Below are 9,107 nucleotides of genomic sequence, written 5' to 3'. Positions count from 1 at the left end.
ACAGAAATTTCTGCTTTCAGCCGTGGTGGTCTCAGGTGCCATTCTTGTTGTTAATTAAGATGATGCTTGTCACACTGGCACCCCTTAGATTTATTCTAAACTCATGTTGTAGTCCTTAGACCTTATGCTGCTCCAAAGCTCAGGGGAGAATTTCACACATTGAGAGTCACTGTGCAAGTCTGAAGGCCACTTTGGGTACATCTACATAGCACCTCCCAGGGCAGGGAGACAGACTTAAGCTAGCATGCTAAATACAGCCATGTGGACAATGCATGACAGGCAGCGGCTTGGGCTATCCACCTGAGCTCAGATCCACTGGGCTGGGTGGAAATATCCAGACTGCTATTTTAGTGCATTAGCTCAAGAAAAGTCACCCATACTAGGAGGCATGTTTATAGATGCAGTGTAGACATAGGCTTTATCAATCAGAAACAGTTCCATAAATTCCACCTGGAAGCCAGCTGGTAGTCATTCAAGAGCACATGAACCTGGTGTCATGTATTCCATTTATCAAATTTTGCCTTGCATTATGAATTATCTTCAGCTTCTAAGTAGACTGCAGGAGTAGTCTCATACAGATAGCATTGTGGCTAGCCAATCGGTATGTGAAACAGGCATGGATAGCAGGTAGTGAGGTCCCCAACTGACCAGGAAGCTCACAACTTTGCCAGAGGATGCAGATGTTGAAAAGCTACCATGGACAAGAGTTTGCTTTGTTCATCTGAAACATCCTGAGAATCTACCCAGCCTCCCCTTCACCCCAGGTTCTGAACACAGGTTAAATCTTTTTAGGAGCAAACTCCCAAAAACCTTGCAAAGAGAGAGATGTCCTTGGAGGTTAGAATTTGACTCCATTCCCAGTGCTGCTTGCAGTGTCCAGAGAACATATAATTTTCTTTTTCCTTCTCAGTGATCTCAAAGGCCCATCCGTGGAAATGTCAAAGGGGATTTTGCTTTCTCGCATAACAGATAAATAATGACTCAGGAGACATAGTTGGCTTTGGTAGTTGATACCGGGGTACCAGGCATGACACCAGAACCAGAGCTCTTACTGGGGGAACAGAAGTCCACTAAAAGAAGGAGGGCAAGGGTTGGATGCGTATCCTGCTCAAACTTGTGTCAAGCACTTAAAGGTAAAGTAATCTTTGGCAATCTTTATTTTTAAAATATCAGCTGGTAAGGAAATAGGAAATTTCCATTCAATTACCATGTTCACCTGCCCTGTCCAATGCAGAATTTTTCCTGCTATACGGCACCTCCCTCACAAAGAACTTGAATATTTGTAATATGTGTGATAAATCTCTGTCCTTCTCTCTGTGGGTCCCATCCATTCTGGTGGATTTCGCTAGCCTCAGAGGCTCACTGTAACCCTCCACCTAGGCTTCTCTATCTAAAGGCAAGGGTCACAGCCTATTGAGCCATTTTCATCATAAGCCAGCAAGGGAGGTGAGGAGAAGCAACCCTTCCTTGCACAGTCTCTGTTGTCGCCAAGTCTCAATTATTAATTGGGGAGGGGATGGGGGAACCCGGGCCCACCCTCAACGCTGGGCTCCAGCCCAGGGACCCTAACAGTAGCAGGTATGGTAGCTGACTTTTTGGAAACAGGACATGTACAATTCCCTGCAACACTTCCCCACATCAGCCCCCACTCAATATCTCCTTCACTGTTACCTCAGGGTCTCCTTCCTTGCACCAGATATGGATTTGTACTGCTTAGCTCCTCCAACAGCACGGCTTCCTCCTACAGCTTCTGACATGCACCTAACTGACTAACTGGGAGGATTTTAACTAGTTTCTGCCAGCCCCTAATTGGCTTCAGGTGTCTCAGTCAAACTAGCTATCTTACCTGCCTTCTGGTAAGGCAGATCTTAATTGGCCCCAGGTGTCTTAATGACCTGGAGCAACTGCCATTTACTTACTGGTAACAGGGATTTGTTTAGCCTGGGGCCCACCCTCAACACCATAGAGTTGGGCAACTTGGGATGCCCGGCAGTGTGCTCATGATAGATCATTGGTGTTGCCGTGGTGGTATCCAGCCCTGTGCCATATGCGGAACTGGAATGGTTGGAGGAATAAGAATCACCTGGTAACCCTTGCATTCTTTTCCTTATTCCACTGCATCCACTGGAGGGATGCATGGACCGTCACAAGAGTGAATTGCTGACCTAAGAGGTAATAACACAGTGCCTCCATGGCTCATTTGACAGCAAGGCATTCTCTCTTGACTACTGCATACTTTTGTTTTCTTGGGAGAAGCTTTTTTCTTAGTTAGAGGTTTGGGCATTCCTCTTCTCCCATCATTTGTGACAGAACTGCCCCCAACCCCATCTCAGAAGCACCTGTTTATAAAATACATTTCTTGTTAAAGTCTGGGGCTATGAGTATGGGGTCATTACAGAGGGCCATCAAAGGTCTTTGAATCCCACCCCTGCTGCACTGGTCCACTTCACCATGTCTGTACCTTGGGCCTTCACCAGGTCTGTTAGGGGCCTTGCCCTAGTGGCAAAAGGGGGAATAAAACATCAGTAGTAGCCTACCACACCTAGGAATGCGGGGACCTGCTTTTTTCAGGTAGGTCAGGTAGGCCAGTTTTGAATCACCTCTAGCTTATCTGTTTGGGGTTCACTATGCCCCATCCTACAATATATCCCAGGTACCTAGAATCTACTAGCCCTATGGTGCATTTAGCGGGATTAGTGGTCTGGTGTATGGATGATGACATCATCTAGGTATGTGGCTGCATAACTAGTATGAGGGCACAGTTTTGATCTGGGGATTTGATTAGATGACCTCTTGAGGTCCCTTTCTACCTTGGTATTCTATGATTCTATGAAATCATCGCACCCAGGGATTTGTCAAGCCAGGACTTTAAAATCTCTGAGGATGGAGATTCCACCACCTCCCTGGGTAACCCATTCCAGTGCTTCACCACCCTCCTAGTGAAATAGTTTTTCCTAATATCCAACCTTGACTGTCACCACTGCACTTGAGACCATTGCTCCTTGTTCAGTCCACATCCTTTCTGCAGTGGGAAGCTCAAAACTGGATTCAGTAGAACGGCAGAATTACAAACCCCTCAGGAAGGGAGGTTGTTCATACTTCTGAAAAGTTCCTAACTCTGAACAAAATGCTCTAGTTGTTGTTTCAAAAGTTTACAACTGAACATTGACTTAATACAGCTTCAAAATTTTACAATGCAGAAGAAAAATGCTGCTTTTAACCATCTTAATTTAAATGAAAAAAGCACAGAATGTTTCCTGACCTTGTCAAAGCTTTTTTTTTAATTTTCCCTTTATATTTTAAGTAGTTTAAGTTTAACACAGCACTGTACTGCATTAGCTTCCCTCATCCTCTCTCTCTGCAGCTGACTCATTGCGTACTTCCAGCTCCAGATGAGGTGTGTGTGGTTGATCAGTCAGTTCATAATACTGGTGTTCAGAACTCTGAGGTTCTATTGTAAAGTGTCGGTACATGAAGGGAGATCATCACCTTAGGTAGTTTTCCTTTAGGGTTAAGCTAGATTCACACCATTATGTGATGTATTTTCTAGAGAGATTCATTAGAGATAAAATAAATGAATGAATTGCGTATGGGACAAGTAAGTCACAGAGGACATCAGTAAGAACAAAACTCTGGAGGCACAAAGGTATAGTAGATACTAATGGGGAAGAGGTTTTAGTGGCCTCTAGCTATAGAATGGAAGGAATTCATTATTATTATTATTATTGTTATCATTATTAATAATATTTTAATGTTGTACATTGAGGTGGTGTTTGTTTTTGCCTTACTCTTTTTTGCTTGTCTGTCAGATGGCTTCAGTAATAATACAATACTTTTCATGCACCTAGTGCAGAAAATGAGTCCAGATCAATGAGAAAGGAGAACATGAATTTCCATTTTGTTTCCACAATCCACTTAGGTGGCTGATCTCTTTCTTCCTAGATGGCTGGAACAATTTCTTTCAAGGGTCTATGGGACAGATTGGTGCCCTAGGAAAGCAGCATCGGGGCCTTCAAATGTTGCTGCTTCCAATGGTGGCATATAGCTTCACTGCTAACCCAGCATTCATCCCTTAAAAGTGATTGAAAACAATTCTTTGACATCAGAAGTTCTCTCCACATGACCTTCCCTGGAGGTCATTTGACTCTATTACCTCTGATGTTTATTTGTCTAAAAATAAAATCAATCCTTATTCACATGCTTTTCTCGATAATTGAAGATGCTCATTAGCAGAGGCACCAAGGGAGATTTCACTTCTTGTTTGCAGCATAAATGAAGAAACAGGAGAGGCATTCAGCCTCTGCTAAGAATACAAGGCAAGTCGCACCAAGGATGTCAGCAGCACCACAGTGTCCTATCCAATGAGGTCAGGTCTCGTTACGGAGAGATTGGTAGCCCGTGTTCTAGGTGCGAATAGAAGACTGCAGAACCTGAATATTTGTCTGTGGATCATTGAATGAAGCAGTCACAACTGAGATTTGGGCTTCTTCCGCACCTGTGTTAAGGTAAACAATCTCCCCCCTCTCTTTTAACCTAAAATTACACAGTAAAGAAAACTTTTCCACTAAACCTGTCCGAAGTAGGATTTTTCTGCCCAGGATCTCTACATAACTCACAGAGTTATGTAAAGACTGAACTAGTTTAGTCCTGTTTTAGCTCTCATGTCCCTAAGTCCAACTGAAGTCAGTGGGAATTGGGCACATGCTGTCTAAATTTATGCACTAAAGTGTGGTGCAGAAGAAAGAAGGAGATAAACATGTTCTAAGGTTCCTCACTGAATTGGGGCCTTAATATTGTAAAATACTTTGAAGATGAAAAGGGCTGTATATATGTAAATATTTCAGACTATTTTAGTGATAAAAGGAGAAACATCTAAGAGATTCAGGCTTGTTCTACAGCAATCTTATGGTGAATGAAACGTCAACCCCTTTTTGATAAGAAAGAAAGAAAGAAAGAAAGAAAGAAAGAAAGATGTATGTTTATTTAATTTTTCTATTCACCATACTGAAATGCAAGTTTTTCCCACTGTAAGGGCTGATTATATTTTTCAGGAATTTGTCAGTAATAAGCTAACTGAAAAATGTGAAATATTTTTGTTCTGGAAATTTCAATTTTCTCCTCCATTGTTTTCCCAAATTTCCCATAAAATGTTTTTTTAAAGCCATCTTTGGTTAGAAATAATCAGGTTTCCGTAGATGTCTGGTTTTCAAAAAGCATTTTTTTAACTGAAAACTGAACTGAGATATTGAATATTTTAATGAAAAAAGAAAAAAAACCAAAATTTTGATTGTTTTCAACAAAAATGATTTTTAAGAAAAATGAATAATTTCCCTTAAAAATATTCCTTCTGTCAAAAACCCATTTATCATTTAAGATATTTCAATTAAAAACTTTTGATTAACTAGTAAGCTGTTAACAAATATACATTGTGAAGTTCCCGTCAATGAAACCTTATTATTAGCACAAACCAAGCTAGCTGGAGAGCAATTGAAAGACGGAGATTTATCTTCCAGATGCCACAGTTGTGACTACCAGCCTCAGCTGTGCAGGACACTCTATAATAGGCAGAAGAAATCTTACTGTTGAGCCCAGACTTGTGTACATTCCTCTGTCCTAGTACACTGCAGGGACCTGAGGGATTTGAATCCACAGATGTGAACACCAACATTCACGGCATCTCCTATCATAAATAAGCAGCAAATAAGAATGGCCATAGTGGGTCAGACGAAAGGTCCATCTAGCCCAGTATTCTGTCTTCTGACAATGCCAAGTGCTTCAGGGGGAGTGCACAGAACAGGACAATTCTGGTGTGATCCTCCCCTGTCTTTCCTTCCTGGCTTCTGCAAGTCAGAGGTTCAGGGTCACCCAATGCATAGGGTTGAATCCCTGAAAATCTTGGCTAATAGCCATTGATGGACCTGTCATCCATGAGCTTATCTAGTTCATTTTTGAACCCAGTCATACTTTTGATCATCACAACATCCTGTGGCAATGGGTTCCAGATGCTAATTGTATTTTCTGTGGGGAAAAAAATACTTCCTATTTTTTGTTTTAAACCTGCTGTCTACTAATGTCATTGGGTGACCCCTGGATTTTGTATTACAGGAAGGGGTAAATATTACTTTTCTATTCACTTTCTGCACACTATTCATGATTTTATTTACCTCCATCAGATCCCTGCTTAGCCATGTCTTTCTAAGCTGAACAGTTCCACCAGGTCCAGTTGATCACCAAAGTCACATAAGAATTCATAGTCAAAGCATCTCTTCAGCTGAGATTTGACAGCTAGCTAAGTTATACAGATGCCAAATTTTCCCCGAAGTTATTGAGATCTGGTCATGTGAATCCCCTGTGTGATTTTGAAGATCCCAGACTTCACTTCCATTTATTTACTTTATTTTGATTTATAAATTGCCAGTGATGGAGTATCTACCACAACCATTCGTATATTGCTCCAATGGTAAATGTATGCCTTATTTCCTTTCTGAATGAAGGGGCATCTGCATCTTAGAAATACAAGGGGAAGCTCATGATGCAGGACAGATTGGGTGATTCCGGCACCTACATTTCTCTTCAATGAGTAATTAAATGTGTGAGAAAAGAGAGGGTGGAATAAGAATCCCAGAACAATTAGAGACTGTTGTTCCAAACTTGAAATATTCTGGCATTTCAGGTAAGCATCATCTTCCATATTTAAGAAATGTTTTGTTATATGTCAATAATTTCCTAGAGCGAAAAAATAAGTGAAAACAATATTAGAACTACTGTGTGAAATCACAGCCTTGTTGAACAGAGCCTATTAAAAGATCTTGGCTTATTAAACCTAACAAAACAAAGGTTGAGATTTCTCTCCATAAATACATCAGGGAGGTAAATACAGTGTAACAAATGGGGATAAACAGGCCAGGAATAAATGTAGTCTGGATTTATGACTTATATTGTCTATATAAATATTGAGTTCATGGCAAGTTGGGTGTGAATTACCCCAAGCTACCCTTCCATAGACTAACTGTCCCTGTGGGCCTTGCTGACATTCACTAACAGTTCATTACTGTGCTAGGAAAAGGGATTAGATGCCTGTCAGCAAGGTCCACTTGGATAGCTAGTCCACAGCAGGCTAGTGTGTAGTAGATTTGCACCAACTTGCTGTGAACTAGTTGTTCACCTAGACAAGCCCTTAGACAAAGATTTCTACCAATCAGAAGAGGGAGGTTCTGGGAAAGCTTCCAACAGGAGTTAACGGGGCAAATATCTTAACTAGTTTTGAGATGAGATTTGATAAATTTATGAATGGGATTACGTGAAGGGATTGCCAGTGATAGCAGGGGGAATGGGCTCCATGACTCAGTAGGGCCCTTTCAATCCTGTGTCCTAAATTACTAAGTCAATGGCAAAACTCCCACCAAACATTGGATATGAGATATTAACAAGTCTTATAAGGAAGGCACCTCGAAGAAATATGGAAGGGGCTTATGTGAAACTGATCAGTGTAGATATTTGGCTAGACTGGGAATATCAGATTCTCTTTCAATAACACATGTTTGAATGTGAACCTTAGCAACACCTTCTAACATGTTTACTGGTCATGATTAACCCTAGCAGAAAGGGGAAAGATCATGGTTGATGTGATTTTACCTATATCCACCATATCAAGACATAACTTCTCTTCTCAAATGAAGGAAGCCCTGTGATACAACATGACTAACTCATGTGACTTATGTGTAGTGCTGGGGAGGAGCTGGTGGTCGTGGTATATGTAGGTACCAATAACATAGGGAAGGATATAACAGAGATCAAGGAGGCCAAATTTAGGCTGCTAGTTAAGAGATTAAAGCCCAGGACCTCCATGGTAGCATTCCCTGAAATGCTTCCAGTCTTAGACTCAGCGACAGAACTGCAGGATCTCAATGTTTGGATGAGACAATGGTGTAGGGAGGAGGGGGTTTAGATTTATTAGGAAATGGGGAACTTTTGGGGATGAGGGGAGCCTATCCAGGAAGGATGGGCATCACCTAAACCATAATGGAACCAGATTGCTGGCACTTAGCATTAAAAAGGTTGTAAAGCAGCTTTTAAGCTAAGGGCTGAGGAAAAGCCAACAGGTATGGAGGAGCAAGTGGTTCAGACAGAGACATGCCTTAGGGGAGGATCTATTAATGGATATTCTCTATGTCCTAGTAAGGAGGAGGGGATGGAAGATGACAAAATACAGGTAGGAACAGTCAAATGAAAAGACTCTCATTCAATTACATCATGTAATGGCAGACAGCTAAAAAAGTGATAAAATCTTTAAGTGCTTACATACAAATGCTAGAAGTCTAAATAATAAGATGGGTGAACTAGAGTGCCTTGTATTAAATGAAGATATTGATATGATAGGCATCAGAGAAACCTGAAGGAATGAGGATAATCAATAAGACACAGTAATACCAGAATACAAAATATACTGGAAGGACAGAACAGGTGGTGCTGTTGTGGGAGTGGCACTATATGTGAAAAAAAGCAAAGATTCAAATGAAGGAAAAAATCTTAAATGAACCAAACTGTATCATAGAATCTCTATGGATAGTAATTCCATGCTCAAATAATAAGACTATAGCAGTGGGGATCTATTACTGACAACCTGACCAGGATGGTGGTAGTGACTGCAAACTGCTTTCCAAGGGGAGTAGTGGGGGCAAAAGGCTAAGCTTGATAATTTTATGGAGGGGATGGTATGATGGGCTAGCCTAATTTTGGCAATTAATTGATCTTTGATTATTAGCAGGTAAATATACCCAGTGGTCTGTGATGGGATGTTAGATGGGGTGGAATCTGAGTTACTACAGGTAATTCCTTCCTGGGTGCTGGCTGGTTAGTCTTGCCCACGTATTCAGACTTTAGCTGATTGCCATATTTCGGGTTGGGAAGGAATTTTCCTCCAGGGCAGATTGGCAGAGGCCCTAGAGGTTATTCACCTTCTAAATCTAAATACACAAGAAAGGTTAATGATGGGAGGGGAAGCGACAAGAAAGAAAATTTGAAGTAAATCATAATCTTTATTTTTTGATCATGCATTGCCTTTACCCTAGATAAAACCACGGTGAATAGAGATCAGGGAAACCAAA

Source organism: Gopherus evgoodei, chromosome 21 (assembly GCF_007399415.2).
Source record: "Gopherus evgoodei ecotype Sinaloan lineage chromosome 21, rGopEvg1_v1.p, whole genome shotgun sequence".
Taxonomy (NCBI): domain Eukaryota; kingdom Metazoa; phylum Chordata; order Testudines; family Testudinidae; genus Gopherus; species Gopherus evgoodei.
This window is presented reverse-complemented; position numbering follows the sequence as displayed.